This window comes from Nyctereutes procyonoides, unplaced genomic scaffold (genome assembly GCF_905146905.1).
Source record: "Nyctereutes procyonoides isolate TBG_1078 unplaced genomic scaffold, NYPRO_anot_genome, whole genome shotgun sequence".
Lineage (NCBI taxonomy): Eukaryota > Metazoa > Chordata > Mammalia > Carnivora > Canidae > Nyctereutes > Nyctereutes procyonoides.
The window spans coordinates 46,710,670-46,730,786 of record NW_026575133.1 but is presented as its reverse complement, the minus strand read 5'-3'; positions in this window follow the sequence as shown (position 1 = coordinate 46,730,786).

Below are 20,117 nucleotides of genomic sequence, written 5' to 3'. Positions count from 1 at the left end.
ATCCAGTTTTCAGTGTCACTCCTTTCACACTTCAGTGGTCATCCATTCAATTTTGTGACTCATTATCACCCAGATTATTGCTCCTTTTTTTTAAGAATGCACTACCATGTTCTATGTCTAAATATCAGGTATCATTCCAATTTTTTATAATTAGTACTGTAAATGATATTAGAGCCAGTTAAGGGCTTATGAGTGTAGATTATAAGGACTTTATGCATATATTTTCCAGAATGTAAGAAGCAGATATATTTTTTAAAGCTTTGGATATTGGCTTCTGTAGAAATGCATTCTAAACCAAGAAAATTACCAATAAATGGTAGGAATTCTTATTGACTGTACCAGGACACACCGCCCCTCATCTTTCATTGACTACCGTTCCACTATTGTGAGGATTCAGTAAAATTAAGCATGCAAAAATGTTCTGCAAATTTGGGTCAGTATATCAGTGGATGTATTGTTATATTTTATACAGTACAGAGTTCAGTGTGGTGATTCTATTTTCTAAAGAGAGGCTGAACAACTTTTCAGAATGCTGTCCCCAAGGAGGAGCCTCCACTTATTTTCATTCAGGCACCTCCCTATAGATACTAGAACATCTTGGGAGGTGGCCAGTTGATCAAGCATGAGTGAATCCATGGGATATGTCGCTGTCACAAGCATTTGATTTCCTGCTTGCTGTCTTGCATAAATGCATTTGATTTCCTTCTTGCTGTCTTGCATGAAATAGACTAATGTCATTTAGTAAAACTTTTTGTATCTGGTAATATATTAAAATATACAAAGAACCACTGTTTTTCATTTTTAAAAGTGGAGGATCATTAGAAATCAACAGTGATATGTATAGTTAATTGAATTGCTGCGCTAAAACAGTATTATGAATAAACAACTCAATGGTACATGGTGAAAATGAACTCATTACATGCAGACTATAATTATAAGGCATGATAAATCACATGCAGAGGTTATCTCCACTGTAAAGTAAATAACTGTCTCACTCAGAGCTGATTTGCTAAAATACTATCTGGAAAACCAATAAATATTCATTATTCATATTAAACACAAAATTCTGTCAGTAGGAGATTACCTCTTTCAAGGTCAACTGCATTGAAAAGCGTAAAGAAGAGGGAGCCAAGATATACTTATTCAGGTCCCTGTTGAGCCACAAAGGTTTTCTTTTTCTTTTTTTTTTCTTTTTTTAACTTGTAACAAATTCCTCACTCTGCTCTGTTCTATTTGGAAAGTGGAATTTTGGGTTTGCGGACTCCTTTTGCTTTATACATATATTGTAAAACATAGAGTGCAACTAGCTCAATGAAAACACCTAGAAAGGATGATCTATGTAAAAGTAAGAAACTCATACCTTTTTACTTCCAGTAGTTTAAAAAATTTTTCCTTTGACTAATAACATTAAACATTTTTCAAAGCATTTTCAATCTATGAAAGCCATTAGAACCATATAATTCTATCATAGATACAATGGAAAAGATCTAAATGTACTTACATTGAGCATCATATATTGAAACATGAAGTCAAATGCAGTCTTTAGACATATCAAGGGTTTTGATCATGATGATTTAATTCAAAATTACACTTTTGAAGTGCAAATTTGGTCCTACAAAATACATCACTAATTCAAAGAGATCACTTAAATATACTTGTACGAGGAATACCAATGTACTTTATTGCACAGTTTATGTACTGTTAAATGCAACAGATATTCTACATAGAATGAAAAGTAAATTTTATTTTTAATAGCTAGCAATCAATTAAAAATATCTTATTTCACAAAGGACTTATTTCATTTTTAACCTTCATGTAATTAATACCCTTTCAGACTGATACAGAAATTTCTGTTCACTAAGATCTGAGTCCAAGCTTGGAGTCCACCTGCCTGGCATTTCTATGACTAGAACTTCAGTGGCAGCTCGGATCATCTGCTGAGATTATATTTGTAAATCTGGTTTGATGACATTTCTGAACCTCCCTGTAGATACTAGAACACCTTAGGAGGTAGCCAGTTGATCAAGCACGAGTAAATCCATGGGGTATGTGGCTGTCACAAGCAAGTCCGTCATTTCAAAACCTAGGACTGAACAAACTTTCATCTTCCTACGTAAAACCTAGAAAGGCTTTGAAGTATCTCTAAGAGTTCTAATAATTAATGTTCTGAGAATGACAGAAAGCACTATATTTTTAATTACTGATATCACTTTTTGTGTGCAAAAAACTTAAGCAGAGAGGTGCCATTATGAGAAACAAAAAGTTTCTGAGTCAAAGACAAATAAACCATGGGCTCCTACCATGTACTGGTGATTTTCATGGTTGGTTTAAAACCAATTTCTGCAGAAAAGTGAAACTGGCACCTAGTGTTTAAGAGAAACTAATTCTTAGACTCTAGGATGTATGTGCGTAAAGTCCATTGGTTTTATCTTCCTTTCATTACCACTGAGGACAGGGATTACATAAAAGTGCACCTGGTACATGAAATTTAGACATGGAACACGGTAGTGCATTCTTAAAAATGGAGCAATAATCTGGGTAATAATGAGTCACAAAATTGAATGGATGACCACTGAAGTGTGAAAGGAGTGATACTGAGAACAGGATGAGGTCCAAGTCAAATATTAAGGAAAGAGTAACTAGGCTAAGGCCAGAAATTCAATATCATAGCTTATGAAGAGTCAAGATACAGAAACAGGCCCAGAGAAGGAGGTGCCAAGATTTAAGCAACGGTGAGCATCAGATCCAGGGCCTGGAGGCCAGTGCAACATCAGAGCCAAGAGGACTGGCTGAAGGAGAAAGGTAAGAGAATCCAAGGGGCCTCTCTCTTTTCTTTCCTTCACCCTGCCTCCTCCTCCATTCTTAGAGTTTCCTGTAACATAAGGAACACTCTGAGAGCCTCCCATTGGATGCTTCCTCCTCTCTTATTTTAACTTAGCATAAATTATGCTTTTAACGAAGTTACACTTTAGTTTAGTTCAGTGAGTAAATTAATAAAGAAGTGATCATAGCAAAACCAATGAGCAAAAGGACATAAACATCTTAAAACTATTTTGCCAAATCTTCCCGTTTTTTTTTAAGATTTTATTTATTTATTCATGAGACACACACACACACACACACACACACACACACAGAGGCAGAGACACAGGCAGAGGGAGAAGCAGGCTCCATGCAGGGAGCCTGACATGGGACTCAATCCCAGGTCTTCAGGATCAGGCCCTGGGCTGAAGGCAGCGCTAAACTGCTGAGCCACCCGGGCTGCCCCTTTCCTGGTTTTATCAATTCGTGTTATGATATGGGAGGATTCCCTGAATATAGTTTTTATAATGCTGAAGATTATTTCTTAATCATGGACAATCTAATAAATTAGGAAAAAATTAGTTCTTCCTATAATGGTCATTTCTTTGTTAACCGTGAGGCAAAAATTTCCATGTTAATAGCTTTTCTTTCTTTATGATGTGCATTTTCATACTCTGTTTGAGGGGAGGGGATGTGTATCTCAACTTGGTTTCCCTGGGAGCCGCTATGCGTAGAATATGAGAACAGGTCATGGATTTCATTGGTAATCTTGGAAAATACTTGTAGGAGAGTGAAGAAGTAAGATATGGAAGAGAAGAAAGCCTGTAATATGTGTGATTTGGGGCAGGTTATTAGCATAGGTACGAGGAGCTTAATCTCATTACGGAACTGAAACATTGAGAGTTAGCCTGCCCACAAGACTCGAGAACTGGAATAATTACACACTTCTATTATATGCTGGTGATGGCTACTGGGGGAATGAATTTTATTCCTTAGAATTACCATCATCACCAGGTAGAAGAGAGAAAGTCCTTGCTGCAAGTGCTGACCTTTGGGAATTGTTCAGCATATTCAAATCCTATTGATTTAGAGGATAGAATAAGGCACCAACAATAACTCTTTCAAGATCATTTATTATTTTCCTCAACAATGAATCATCTGGAATTCATATGGTGGAGGTAAGATGATCTCTTGCTTATTTTCAAAAGACTCAGACAAATGTTGGAGAGGATGTGGAGAAAGGGGAACCCTCCTGCACTGTTGGTGGGAATGTGAACTGGTGCAGCCACTCTGGAAAACTGTGTGGAGGTTCCTCAAAGAGTTAAAAATAGATCTGCCCTATGATCCATCAATTGCACTTCTGGGGATTTACCCCAAAGATACAGATGCAATGAAATGCTGGGACACCTGCACCCTGATCTTTATAGCAGCAATGTCCACAATAGCCAAACTGTGGAAGGAGCCTCGGTGTCCATCGAAAGATGAATGGATAAAGAAGATGTGGTCTATGTATACAATGGAATATTACTCAGCCACTAGAAATGACAAATACCCACAATTTGCTTCGACATGGAGGGACCTGGAGGGTATTATGCTAAGTGAAATAAGTCAATTGGAAAAGGACAAACATTATATGGTCTCATTCATTTGGGGAATATAAAAATTAGTGAAAGGAAATAAAGGGAAAGGAGAGAGAATGAGTGAAAATGTCAGTGAAGGTGACAAAACATGAGAGACACCTAACTCTGGGAAATGAACAAGGGGTAATGGAAGGGGAGGTGGGAGGGGTGTGGGGGTGACTGGGTGATGGGCACTGAGGGGGTCACTTGGTGGGATGAGCACTGGGTGTTATGCTATATGTTGGCAAATTGAACTCCAATAAAAAAAATTAAAAAAAAAGACTCAGACAACTAAGCCAAACCATTTTATAATAATATATTAATTTCACATTGTTTTGAGATAGGTTTTAGCTTTTGCATTTTAAAATGTTTTTGTATAGGGGATCCCTGGGTGGCTCAGCAGTTTAGCGCCTGCCTTCGGCCCAGAGTGTGATCCTGGAGTCCTGGGATTGAGTCCCATATTGGGCTCCCTGGGTGGAGCCTGCTTCTCCCTCTGCCTGTGTCTCTGCCTCTCTCTCTTTCTCTCTCCATCTCTCATGAGTAAATAAATAAATTCTTTAATTTTAAAAAATTAAAAAAAATGTTTATGTATATAGTAGAATATAAGTCCTCGTTTTCCCAAGTTGTTGACTTCTTTTAGTGTCTAAAGTTCTAGGTAGAATTTAGAATGATTTTCTTAAGTATTGTTGAGGTTTTGCTTCACATTGCTCAGTCTAATATTAGCCTTACACACAGTTTAGGAGACATTCCAAGGTTTTCAATTTATGCTTTTCATCTCCATAGAAGCATGTCATTTAAAAAGATGTCAGTAAAACTTTCTCTTTGGACTTTCCCATAACACATTCTCATCCTTTCCACATGAAAATTTCATATTCATATTCAATGTAGTAATGAATGGAATCTTTGGGCTCCTTAAATGATATATATTAATGTCTTTGGAGGTGCTTTGGGAAAAGATGGGGTGGAAGATAGACTGATGTTTGTCTTAGATATTGGTCCTTGGTGCTCTGAGACGTGAAGACAGACATTCAAGGAACTGTTTCACTGGGTAACTGTGAGGCCAGGGCCCACAGCCAGATACATTTTGGCTCTTAGTGACAGCATGTTAATGAGAGAGAGTTGAGGGGGGGAATCTGTGACATCCTACGCCTGGCTGGCACTTGGCAGCAGAAAACTCCTGTGAGTTAGCACCTAGAAGGGCTGCTGCTTTGAGGGACAGAATTTGTCATGTGGAAGCCAGTGTGTTAATACAAAGACACCAAAGGCAATGTGGAACAGCCCCTTCAAGTGGCTTCGGGAGGAGGGGATGGACTTGGGTGCCAGAGTTAAGAGAAGTTCTGAGGTAGCAAGGCCAGAATGGATGACATTAAGGGTAACTATTTAATAGGAAAGAGTCTTTTCTACACTTTAACATGTGTAATCATTTTTTACTACGAGTTGGATAACCAATATTCATTGTGTTATTAAATTAAAGCACGTTCCAAAACATATTAAGAAACTCTGGTCTGAGGGCAGCTCTCTAAATATAATAAAATAATGGTTTGAATGTTGTCATTTGAGGGGGCATTAATAGTTTTCTTCCTGAGCCAAGAGAAGCTATCTCCATTTCTCATCTCTGCTCAGTTGTCCTGCCCTGCTATCCACAGGAAAAAAAAAGAGAGAGAGAGAGAGAGAGAATGGTCACAGCCAAGGTAACAGCATCACAATAAAGAAGTAAATCTAATTAATAAAAATTAATAAAGCCTGATTAAAATAAATCTTTCAAAGAGAAGGACATTCAATGACATTCAATTTAATTCGATGAATGTTTATTGGACACCTGGTAGGTACGAGGCACTCAGCTGGGGTCTGTGAGTTTTTAACCTTCTTGGAAAAAAGAAATGTCTTTTTTCCTTTCATCACAGGTCATCACAGGTAATGCAGAACTCAGATTTCTCTATACAATATCCCTTAGCAACTCCTTAGCAACCTTCAAATGAGCAATCTTTCACCAGTGGGGTCCAGAGAAGCAAATTTTAAGGAAAAGCATCATCCTTTTGCCACTAAACCTGTCCTTTTAAATGTTTTATAAATGAAATAAAGTAACACTCCCAAAAGAGGTTTCAATTATTCATTATCAAGTGCTCCTTCTCATCATAATATCTAACATAATATTGTGAATAGTAAATGCCTGTTAAATTGAATCTTATTAAATATATTAAATCTAGGAAAATCTAGAAGAAACAGTACTCTTCTTCTCCTGTGTGGCAGACAGGAATAATGCTTCCCTCCCCCCAAAAGATGTTCATGTCAGAATTCCTAGAGAGTATGAATATGTTATCTTACAAGGCCAAGGGGGAATTATGGTTGCAGAAAGAATTAAGGTTGCTAGTCAGTGGACCTTGATAGGGAGAGAGTATCCTAGATCATTGAGGTGAGCCCAGTGTCATCACAAAGGCTCTTAAAGGGGTTACAGGGAGGAAGAGTCAAGAACCAGAGAGCTGGCACCATAAGAAAGACTCAACAGGATTTTGCTGGCTTTCAACATGGAAGGGGGCCATGAGCTGAGAAAGGAATGCACATAACCTCTAGAAAGACAAGAGAACAGACTCTCCTCTGAAACCTCTAGGAGGGAACATAGCCCTGCTGACACCTTGGTTTTAGTCCAGTGAGATCTGTTTTGGATTCTGGCCTCCAGAACTGTAAGATAATAAATTGGTGTTGTTTTAAGCCAGAAGGTTTGTGGTAGTTTTTTTTTTTTTTTTTTTTTTTTTACAACAGGAGGAAACACCTTGCATAAAAATAAATGCCCGTGGTTCATAATATCACTTTTTGTCCTTTTCCTCATAGATGGCATTTACATAATCTCTGATTGTCCCATCTAATTAATGGAAGATTTGGGTGCCTGAATAAACTGACTTTGGCCTGAGAAATTTTAACAATCATGTTTACGAACCATCTACTATAATAGCCTTGAACTCTACTAATGTGAGTGTTTTTTTTTTCACCTCTGCTTATAGTTATTAAGAAATAAACAAAGAAAATCAACTAACAAAAGAAAAACAACCTGGCTTTTCATTACGGCCTATGTTACAAATATTGTGAATATTTTACACTCTGATGGTGGCCTCCTATCCTTCTGAATTGCTAATGTCCATGGTCCCTTCCTTTAACCCAGGGACATGCTGGTAAACTGGCACCCAATTTGCAGTGCTTGCCAATTTCTGTGGCATAAATACTCCCAGCAAGGATTGTTTCAAACTACTAACATAAGGTCATTGAAAGAGAGTAGAAAGGAGAGGGACACAATCAATTCTTGCTGGCTCCTGGGCTCTCGGCTACCACTGTGCTAATCCCTCCATTTTCTCTCCCTGAAAAAGCCTATCTGTTGCCTTTCTCTTCTGTCTTCTGTTTGCACTTTCTGTGTGATGACATAAAATGTACTCTCTTAAAAGCTCTACCAGCAACATTATTCTTATTTCCAGCCAATAATACTTTAAGTCTGGAATCAACGCAGCCGTCCACTCTTTGACTTAAATCTAAATTTCTGAGAGCTCAGTGAACAAGGACTCAACTGTTTAAAATTGCTATTTCTAGAACTAGATTCTCTTGCTGTTGGTCCTCAATGCTGCTGATGAAGAGTCTGGCTTTAGCTCTGTTGACTGTTCATTTAATGGCCTTTGAAAACCTCTGTTGATCTCCTTAAGCCCACTCTCCTATTCCATCACCATCACAAGCATTGAAAATCTTGGCAAAAAAAAAAATGGAGGCCTTTGGGGAAACTAATCAATCTTATGTTCTGAATGTCCCAAAATTTCTTCTTTGCACTCACCTCCATTTTAACTCTTAATCTCCAATTGCATGAAGTATTTTCACCTGTTTGAAGCCAACTTCTTCATTTTTACTCATGTACTCAGCGCTCTCATCTCTAGAAACTTCCTTCTGAAATTCAACATTTATAATACTTATCTAATCTGTATCTATAGATTCAGAGATAGAATAGAATTATTTGTTTCCTCCTCAAAATGTTCAGCTTCTGTGATTGCTATAAAGTGTTATTTAGCTTCTCTTCTTCTTCTCTGTTCCTTTCCCCTATTTACCCATTTTTCAAATATGGTCATGTCAGCAAATACTTCTCTCTTCATTATGACACTCTTCTGGGCAATATTATCCACTTACATGGTTTTAATTATCTATTTTTTAATGAGAATGATACCCAAATACATATCTCCACCTCCATCTTTTTCACTTTTTCCATGAATACTACATGAGGCTCTCCAATCTGGAGGATCAAAATTGAATTCATTGTCTTTCTCCCTTAACCTCATTGCCTTCCAACATTGCCTGTCACACTTGATGGAACCAATATCTACTCAGGTAAGAAGCTTGGAAGTTGCTCTTGAGTACTTTCTTTCCCTATGCCAATCGATCGTGAAACCCTAAATATTTCCAGGGTCTATGCATTTCCCACCTTCTCCGGACTTTAATCATTTTCACTAGAATTACTGCAGAGCTTCCCCACTAGCCTCTGTGCTTCTTTCCAGATTCTGTCTCCATATTCCTCGTAAGACGTACTAGCTAAAATATAAATCTTGTGATGTCACATCCATGTTAAAAATTCTTAATCACTCTGCAGGGCCTACATAGTGAAGCAAGAGCTTTGATCAGATCAATAGTTTCATTCTGATGTGTCTCTGTTGTCTTTTCCCCTGCTACACATTGTCTCAAAAAACAGTGTGCTAGCCACCCTGAACTTCACACAAGCCCCACTGGCACTATATTTATTTTACCTCTGCATTTATGCAAACTATCCCCTCTAACTGAAGTTCTTTACCCTTTATTTATCTGGTTAACTCCTTTACACCACAATTCAAACAGAAAAGTTCTCCAGAAAGTCTCCCTGGACACCCCATTCCCCATGGGTTCACTGGGGTTCCTCTGTACAGTGAGATTGTCCCTATTATACCTCTCATTCCTCTGTTTCAAAATTCTTTATTTATCTATCTACCTTATAGAATTAAACTCTTCCATAGCTAGAGGTTGTCATATTAATGATGAAGCATGTCTAATACAGAACTTGGCATGTTTGCCTCAGTACATGTCGGTTGTACTTGATATCTGACTACTGAAATGTGATGAACTTCACTAAATTCTTTCTCCAGCACCAGTACAGAATGCTTGATGAATGTTGCATAGTTTAAAACTATAATGAGTAAAATTATTATTCCTGTGACTTCTAATACATCAAAAAGAAATAAATGAAGAGAGGATGGGAAGAAGGAGGCAAAGAGCAGCAATGAGCTTTCTAATTGATTTTCTCCTTAAACTAGAAATTCTAGTGGAACAAAGGCCAAGGACAAGGTGAATGTGATAGAGAAGAAGATACCTAGAGCTCAGGCTAACACCGTTTTGCCCAAAGCTGTTCTCAGACCTTACTCCATGGATACCAAATGTTCTAAGCAGTGACTTGCTGCTATTGATGGGAGTCCTGGACCAAGAACCAATGCTGTTTCTTGCATCAGCCAGCAGAGGGTATGATAGAGCCCAGGAGTTGGTTGATAACTTTACAGGAACTTAGGAAACATCGCTTCCTTTTTTAATCACCTTCAGTCTCTCCAAGCTTTGCTGTCTCTGGGGAGATTTCTACTATCAATTTCACTGTTTACTCTCTTACCACCAAGTATCCATGCAGCCCATGGGAAGTTTGCTGCTGTCAAAACAGAAAAACAAACAAACAAAAAGGATGGGTTTTCAATGATAAGGCTAAAGACCCATGAGTTAACTGTGTATTAAGCTTATTATAAAGTCAAGGATGAGTGGATGTACAAAAGTTTTTTATTAAAACCCTTTCTGCTTAATCTTCACAGGACAATGGAAATATGCAGATATTCCAAGCTCTCTTTCATCTCCCATCTCCCCCCACCCTCCACATCAATTCTGTCATTGCTAGTACATGACTCAGCCAGCCTCTTAAATCACTGCATGCTTTCAGTGTCATTTCCAGTCTGCAGCACTGCAAACAACTCAGTTGTCAGAGGAGACAGATCTGGACGTAATATCACTTGTGAATGATTTATTCCATAAAGTACATAAAAACGCATTTTGGGCTTCTAAGCTTATTATTCCCATAGTAAACAATGGTATAAAGGGAACTCTCTTAATTTGTTCACAGTGTGAGAAGTGTCAAGGAGAAGTCATATTACATACAACATCTTTTGCATTATCAGTTAATTAAGAGGGTCAATGGGGGGAAAAGCCACTTAAATTAAGTGATTGAAAATAATTTCTCTGGGAAGTATGATGTTGAAGACCAGAAGCAAAAATCCAGATGAAGCTAATCTCTCTCCATTGCTTTGGTTCCTCCTAGGGGCTTTGTTTTGTTTTGCTTTGTTTGAGTGGCACTATGCTGTGCAGCCTAAATGAAGCTCGATGCAGTTCTTTTAAGATATTTCACTACAAAAAAAGAGAGAGATCATCCAAGAGGAACGAACAAAGAATATCCTGCCACTATTTTTCAATGAAGTCTAGTTGTCATTTTGGGTAAAACTATTCTTTACGGAGAGAACCATTAAATACCAAGATCATACTGTAGTTATGCAAATCAACCGCGCTCATTTCAAAACAGTTCTTGGAGAAAATAGAAAGGCCTCTATCCAAGAAAGACCACTTGGAAATCTAAGTGAGAAATGGAAAAATGTCTCATACTGGGTGAGGTCATCACAAACGTTTGTTTTATCAGGGTGATTTACTTAATATTATTGACAAACATAGGGATGAAAGACTTACAGAAATGCAAGGGCCTGAAATAACACATGCAAAGAAATTAGATGCCCCATAGGAAATATTTATAAATGGCAGCGAGAGTTATTGGGAAGAATTGTGCAAGACATAATAATGAAAGAAGATGCTCTCCGTGCCCTTAAGGAACAATGTGGTGGAGAAAGCCTATATGCAGACATGCACTTAAATAATAAAATGAGTCAATCCAATAGTCAAGGAAAGCAGGACTGGGAAAGAGCTGAGCGTAAATTGCATTTGAGCTATCTAGCTTCTCGACTTTAAGTGAGTACTCATGCTACCAGTGGAGGTATGGTTCTGGTTTCATGGTACCAAGTCTATAACTTCCATCCAGATTCGGAGGTGGAAGCATAAGATGGATAGATGAGTCAGTCTATTTTGAATTCTAACTTGGGACATGTCTGATACTTGAGTATAGCCAGAAGGGAAACTTCAAAACTGTTTTAGGAAACTGATGTTGAAATTTGGTTTTAATCACCATCAAGACGAGTAATTTTTCCTTCAAATAAAATAAAAATTGAGTTTGTTGCACTTCAAATTCTTATGAATATTCTCCTTTGGTTTCTGGCGAATCTCGAATATTTCATTTGCTAATATTTTTAAAGTTGATTCCCAGACTCACGAATACCTTTGAATTATCTAATAGCAATTCACACCTTTTCTGTTTTTTTTCTTCTTGCATATTTATATATGATAATGACTACTACTCCTATTTCTATTTATAAGGTATTTTGTTCTTTATTTTTATTCCTATACATAAATCCATCTATACAGCACTTAACTGTATTTACATTTGACTGAATATGTACCATCAGGAGCTAGGATATTTATTTAAAGCTTAAAAAAATAAAGCTTTGAGGAGCTAGAATTTCTACTAATAAGGTCACATAGGTACAAACTATAAATCTAACATAAAAAGAAATAAGAATGAAAAGAAAAATAAATAAGAATTGGTGAAATCCTCAGTTAGGTATAAATATATCTTTTTCTAAAGTCAGTTGAGTCTCTGGTAATTTTTAAAAGTGAGGTTTACTTTCAATTAGGGAATATTCAGTACCATAGCATATTTTGGTAAGGTAAACTAAAGCCATTCCCTGAGATACATAATCTGGATTTCCTTCTACTCTTGTTTACTGGAAGAAAAAGACAGCAAGAAAGATAGCAAACTATACAACTTTAAATTATGTAATATATAACCTCTCTGCCTTATCCCAAGCTAAATTTGCATGCTTCAAATTTTCTAAACAACACAATAAAAATAAAAGGATGGAGATTTCAAAGAAATCGAACTTAACGATGCAGGAGTCAACCAGCTGTTGTCTCCAGTTTCTTTCCTGCAAGAGGTACTGATTTGACAGTGGTTGGTTACCCAAAGAGACTATCTTAGCAGCCACAAAATAGGGAAGCTGATCACAGTGAAATCTAATCTCCCGAGCTCATTTTTCTCTGTAATCTAAGGGAACCATGTGGCCATTAAGGTCTTAGGATGTAGAGTCTGACAGGGCTGAGTTCAAATCCCTGTTCTTACTGGGTGATTGTCTGAAGGCAAAGTTCTTTTGTCTTCTTAAAACCAGTGTGTTTTGGTGTCCAAGTACAGTGCTCTTTTCACTGAGCTTAGTGCACCCATATAAAGGTTCTTCTTCAGATAGTACTCCAGGCAGAATTAGGAGGTCGAATATGAAAGACAAAAAATAACTGCAGTAATTAGCTATGTTATTTGACCTACAGGAATTTTTCCTCCTCCCCACATTCCATTCCATTGGTAACAACAATACAGTATCAGCACAACACATGACCATCTAGCTCTTACCATGTGCCAGACATGGTCTAAGTCCTTTATATGATATGCCAACCCATTCATTCCTTACCACAGGTAGATCACATCATACTATATCATGCTTTTCAGAAATTACCAAGTATATTTCTAATTTTCCTTAGGAAGGAATAGAAGTTGAATGTTTGATTTTGAAATTGGATAGCAAATACAAAACTAATTCTACAAAAATAATGCTTAGTTGGAAACTGTGAATCAATAGCTTTAAGATGAACAATTATTAAGTTTTCTTGTAATGGTGGGGATAAAAGAGGAAAATAAGGATGCTATAAAATTGTCAGGTATCTGTCATATCTTGGCTTACTTAGCTGTCATCTGCTCTACCCCATAAACATGTTAGATAAAATACGACAACAATAATAAACCTAAATCTGTATTTAATATCATTTTATATCTAATATCTTCTTATCTCTAATATCATCCTAGACCTCATAACTTATATCTGATCTGATACCATCTGATATCCATATCTATATATGCCTATGAATCTTTCTATATTTTTATCCATATTTGAATCTAAATGTATAATTTGTATAGAAAATTATCCTGTGTACTAGGTGATTGTAGTCTCTTGGTCAGAAGAATATATGTTGTCAGGCAGAGTCAAAGGCATTTGCAATAAGCAGTCTTTAGGCCTGTAGATGGGAGTTTCATAGGACAGAGGCAGCCTCCACTATGGTGACCATCCTCAGCAATCGAGTGAGAAAAAGTTGTGCTTGTCAGTTTAAGAGATTATATTGATTTTTTCAATTACTTGAACAGTATAACAGTTAATCTAGTTGTGCTCATAAATGACCAAAGGCAACAATGAAAAAAAAAAGAGTCATAATCACATTGTACCTACTAATGGTGAATAAGAATTCTTTTAACAGTGTTTTCACACCCACTAAGAAAAGAAACATGTGTATAATCCCCAAAAGGATTATCCAAATGGAGTTATGCTAGTTTTCAAGAATTAGTATAGTTACGTACATGAATAAGAGTTATGTTTTTTTTTTTTTTTCTTGAAGGGTTTCCTCAACCAAAAGCCATGGCAGGCTCGCAGAGTCTGTGCGTAATCTTCACTCATCAGTCCAGGATTGACAATATCATTCAACCCTCATGCATTCCTACTTTCTGCCCTTTTGTGTGTCTTCAGAGTCTAACACCCCCCATTTCTGACAGCTGTTTGGAAGCAAGGGTAACATAAAACCAACAGAATCAACCTCATGGGTCAATTGTGGTGCAGTGACTAATTGTGCTGACATCTGGAACACAGCTTCTGGGTGAGGCGTGACAAAGAAGTGAAGGCACAGAAGGTGCCACCCACAATCTTCAAGGGCCTTAGTCCCCTAAAACCTAGTACTGAAAATTTGGAAGTTTGACTTGAAGTAATCATGACTCACCACTGAGAAAACCATCATTCAGTTTTCATTTTTTCTACCTGAGAACTATGGAATTACCATGCCTATGTTCACAGAGGCAGGAATATCTTCTCATGATGCTTTATAAAATACATTTTTTAACCTTTATCAGCAAAAATTTTTTAACACAATACAAAAAATCATTTTTAATATTACTCTTGTGATCTGTATTAACATTCTTTTTAAAAATGGGAGAGAATGATCTGTGTCTGACATTGACAGTTTTTGGTGAAATATTTGTCAGGGGACAGGAATGCATCAGTCGGCTAGTGAAAGCATCATTTGCATTTGTACCCACATGCCATGGGATGGAGAAGTCTACAGCCTTTTTAGACAGATCAGGACTCTCATAGTCTCTCAGATTCTTGGCTCCCACCTACCCCTTCCCTCTCTTTCTGTTATATTCTTAATTGGACTTACTCAATGTTTTGTAGTTTTATGACTTTAGAACCCCCATGCATTTGCCCATACTGATCCCTGTGGCCTGAATAAATTCTTATCCATCTCCATTTGGAAAATGTATCTCTCTTAAAGCCAAGCTCAAACATCATCTCCTTTGACAAGTGTGACATCTTTCATCTTTCATCATTACTTCCTTTCCTGGACTGCCTAAAATCTCTTATGACCTTTCTTTAATATGTTCTCTTAAGCAACCTATCATGTCACCCTGACTGCCTCTGCCACTAAATTATGATCTTCTTGAAAGATGGGGCCATAGCATATATCTTAATACTTCTCAGGAACAAGCATCACATCTGGCCGACAGAGAAACCCTTAGTAGACAATACAATGTTTGTAGATAATGTAAAGAACCATAAAGATGTGTAAAAAGCTTTACCAGGCTCACTCACATCAGGCTACAGTGGACCTTAGAGGAATAGGGCCAAGTGTTTATTAAATTTTTAATATGTGGCTGACATTGCATTAGGTGCCTCACATATGAGGCAAAATATGCTCTGAAATATTAATCTTTGTATTTGCTTTTCAGCACTTCTTGGTACTTGACTCTTCCCCTAGTTGGGTCACTGGCATCCATTTTGCCTTGAGAATACTTAGCATTATTACTAAGGGAAAAATGAAGGAAGAAACTATATTTGATTGTTAAAATGCCTAAAACAGGCTCTTAGGTGCCATAATGGGAATAGCATCTTGAAAACAAAAGTTTCTAATTTGAAATAAAATGATATTTTAAGAAGCAAAGTATAAGGTTTTTGGATAGCAGCCCCAAAGGAAGCAGCACAGTGAGTTTATGTCACAATAGATTAGAAAGAGAATATAAGAAGGGCCACTAGCTCTAGCTCACTGTCAGAAAGACAAAATGGGAATTAATTGGGTTGGGGCAGGAAATCTTGGGGAGAGTTGGAAGGGGCATGATGTTGGTGAGGTTAATGAGCTAGAATCTGGGATCCCTGGGTGGCGCAGTGGTTTGGCGCCTGCCTTTGGCCAGGGCGCGATCCTGGAGACCCGGGATCGAATCCCACATCGGGCTCCCGGGGCATGGAGCCTGCTTCTCCCTCTGCCTGTGTCTCTGCCTCTCTCTCTCTCTCTCTCACTATCATAAATAAATAAAAATTAAAAAAAATGAGCTAGAATCTGAGGGAACCCACAGAGAGAAGATCAGATCAGCATTGACACCCTGTCACTCCTTCCTAGCAGGGCCATCTTGCTGCATCTCAGTAAGTGGATTTTTCCCAGGAGGACTCAGGAGAACCCTTCCCTTTGCCTATCCTCACATTTACTTTCCTTGTGATCCCATTAAGATCTCCTAAAAGCAGCTTTCTAAATCTCTTATGGATCCTTCAGCAGAAGTTATTCCTAGCAGGGACCTGGGCTTTTCCAAACTTCCCATCCAAACTTTTCATCAAGGGCATGCTTATTTTTAAAGTCTTGGCTACAGTTCTAAAATGGAGGGTAGAGTGTCTGAAATCTCCAAAGGCAGTGGTGATAGGAAGAGGGAAATCCTGGGCATATGTGCTCAGAAAAAACTGGACAGTGGCAAAATTCTTTACATATGAAGAACTTTTTTCTTTTAAGGTTTTATCTATTTATTCATGAGAGAAACAGAGAGAAGCAGAGACATAGGCAGAAGGAGAAGCAGGCTTGCTGCAGGGAGCCTGATGTGGGACTCGACCCCAGGGCCCCGGGGATCATGACTTGAGCCCAAGGCAGACGCTCAACCACTGAGCCACCCAGGTGTCCCTGAAGAAATTTTTTTAGCACAACAATTATATGATGTAGGGACAACCATCTGGGTTTTATAGATAAGTAAACTGGGATACAAAATGTTTGGATAATTTGTCTAAGATCACACCACCTTAAGTATCAGAATAAGACAACAAACATAAGCAGACATGGCTCTACTGTGCTGTGTTTCATATTGTTGTTATTTTATACTAGAATGGGTATGTATGTGTGTTTGTGTATGTGTGTGTGTATGTATGGATGGATGAATGCATGTGATGCTAATGGTTCGTGCTGTCTGTGGGCATTGCCAGATAGGTTCACAGTCCTACTTTCTCCACATTGACTTGTAAAAAAAAAAAAAAGTGAGTCCATAACCCTTCTTCACTTCTGCTTCCTTTCTTCCCTCTCTCTTGATCCTTTCTTTTTTCTCCCTTTCTCTCCATTTTCCGGGGCCACAGTTCACTGACAAACCAAGGAGAAGAGTGTATTTAGAGCAACACTAATGATTCTGGACACTAACTGGGAATCTGATCTTCTGGGCTCTTTTCCCAGATCTCCCACCATGTGATTTTAAACTTGATTGAGTTCCTGTTTATCCAACTGTAAAATACAGGTAATACATTCCTACCTCATGAGGACCGAGAAAGAATACTGTTTTGTACAGTGCTTTATGATCCATAGACAAAAGGTATTATCAGTGACAACTTCATTAAATTGAAAGTGTTTTCAAACTCACCTTCTCCTCCTCTTTCTATGGTATCAGTACTATTTTAGAGGTGAAGATGTAGGATTGCTCCTTCCCTGAAGATGCTTAGAATTTTCAAGAAGTTTATAATTCTTATATATTTTTTTGCCAATGCAAAAAAGAGCATCAATTTTAATGCAATCTTCTAGTCTGACTTTAAGATTTGAAATATTGAAGTCTTAAAGATTACCTTTGAGTGCCCACAAATTAATTTTTTAAGTTAGTCACACCCACAGGAGACACAAATCCCATACCCTAATCCCAACCAAATTATTGGTCATTAAGAAACCCTGGACTATATGGCTTAATCTCCTGAAATCACAATTACACATAGATCAAGTAAATGTGCCTGCCTATTGCTTTTAGATGTACTTGAGCATCACCTTGATTTGAATAATCCTTGATTTGAATAATAAAGTAGAAAAAACATGAATCAAAAGAAAAAAAGGGATAGTCACCAAATAGGGTACTTCTTCTAAAAGGAAAATGAATGGATGATGGCTTTGCCAATGTGCTGACTTCTGTCATTCTCATGTTCAGTGACAAGCACCATATGAATGATTCCACTCCAGTGATTCTGGAGAGTACCAAATGAACAGATTGTCAGAGCGGCAATCTGACTAGCATGCCATTGCAACTCACCACAGTGTCGCAATGAGTATGAAGTAGAGCGTGCTTGTTTATTCCTGCGAACACACTGGCTTGCCAGGAATTTCATTCTAGCAATTTTATAGCCAGTAAATTTGAACATTAATGAATACGACTGCTTTTCATTCAGTCTTGGTCAAAGAAAGTTGCAGGTGATAGATGTGTATGTTTCAAATCTGATTTTGGGCAGAGTCAGAAAAAAATATAGAAAACTTTTTCATTCATGAGAAAGCAGAGAATGAATATGACTAGTAAGCTAGTCTTCAGACTATTTATGTCCCCAAATTAACTCACCCACCATCACACCACTCTTAAAACTCTTGGTTATAGAGACTTGAAAACTGGCAGTGATCATTAGGTTGTTTATGAGTCACACACAAATGTCAGTGTTGTATACCATGGATCCTACACATACAGCACTAGTGAATTCCATCGTGCCTTTCCCACACCTCTACCCTATTATGAAGTCTACTATTATCACAGCCTCTGAACTGCTCTCTGGATTCTATTCTTTCTCCTCGCTAAAGCACTTTATGCATGCTGCTAGACTAATCTTCATGAAAATTGCCCCCATTCATAGCAGTTGAGAGTTTCCAACTTTCTACAGAATGAAGACCAATGTCCTTAAAGCAGAACCGAAATCCCCCCTCAATCTAATATCAACTAGTTTCCAACTCTATCTTTAGTTCATGTGTATTATACTGCCATAAAGCTGACTTCTCCAGATAAGTGGTCTTTTTAGTGGTCTTCCTCCATTATTCTGTTACATACTCCTGGGAAGCCAACTTCTGCACCTCTTTGTGTCCAGATCCTGCATGTGTCCCTAAAACCCCAAACTTTATGGCATTTCCATTCAATGGTGGCTTAATGGCCATCTCCTATGTCCCAGGTTCTGTTCCAAGTGCTCCAACATGGTACTTTACTTTCTCTAGATTGAAATATTATTACTTCTTTAAATTCCCGTTTCATACTCTGCACTTTTTGCAGCTTAGGATGCAATCATGAATAGAGGTGCTCTATTGTCCTGAATCTCTAATGTCCCTGAGAGTCTGTCAGAGTTTTTAATCTCCCAAAAGTCTAAGGAGCATCCTGTACATAGTAAGTGCTTCATAAAGACTTTGGGATTAAAAAAAAGCTAAAGAAAGACTACATGGTCTGTGAGATATGGCAAAGCTTAGAGCAAATATCTGAAGCCAGGAGTTGTAAAACTTAATTTAGCTGATTTTCTGCATTTTACTAGTTGACTTCAATGTAGACAACAGAATGTTAGGGTTTTTTTCTTTTTTAAATATATGTTGCCAGTAGAGCAAGTATATTCTGTTTTCCTAGAGCTAAAGTTAATTGACATGGTTATGTATGAATACCTGTATCATAATATCTATACAAAATGTAAATCAGGGGCAGCCCGGGTGGCTCGGTGGTTTAGCGCCACCTTCAGCCCAGGGTGTGATCCTGGGAGACCTGGGATTGAGTCCCAGGTTGGGCTCCCTGCATGGAGCCTGCCTCTCCCTCTGCCTGTGCCTCTGCCTCTCTCTCTCTTTCTCTTTCTCTGTGTGTCTCTCATGAATAAATAAATAAAATCTTTAAAAAAATGTAAATCAGGCCAGTATTTCAGAAAACTTCCATGCAAACCTGTACTTGAGCAAGTAAGAGAGATGAATAGTTTCTCATTCATTTTTTCTTATTTAATAATTTTTATGTAAAAAATGTTAAAATGCATGCATGTATCTCTTCCCAATGAAATGGATAGTAACTACTATAAAATTATACCTGGGATATAATTAGACTCAGTGTCTTTACTGGAAACTGAAGATTTTCTTTAGCTAATATAAATTTTTGATACTCAGAGCAGTCCTTGGGCATGAAGCTTTGGCTCAGTTGACATCTAACATTACTTGTCAGAAATATAAGCACATGGTGCCACCCTTGACACACAGGGTCTAACTATGTTCTAAATAATTCTCCAGGTGATTCTAATGCATGCTAACATTCAAACAGCAGGTCCTAGAGAATGAAAATCCAGAAGCCCACTGCATGAGTAAAATTCAACATGTCAATTAAAGGAGGTGACTTAATGTTTCATAAGTCAGGGATTATTAGAGATT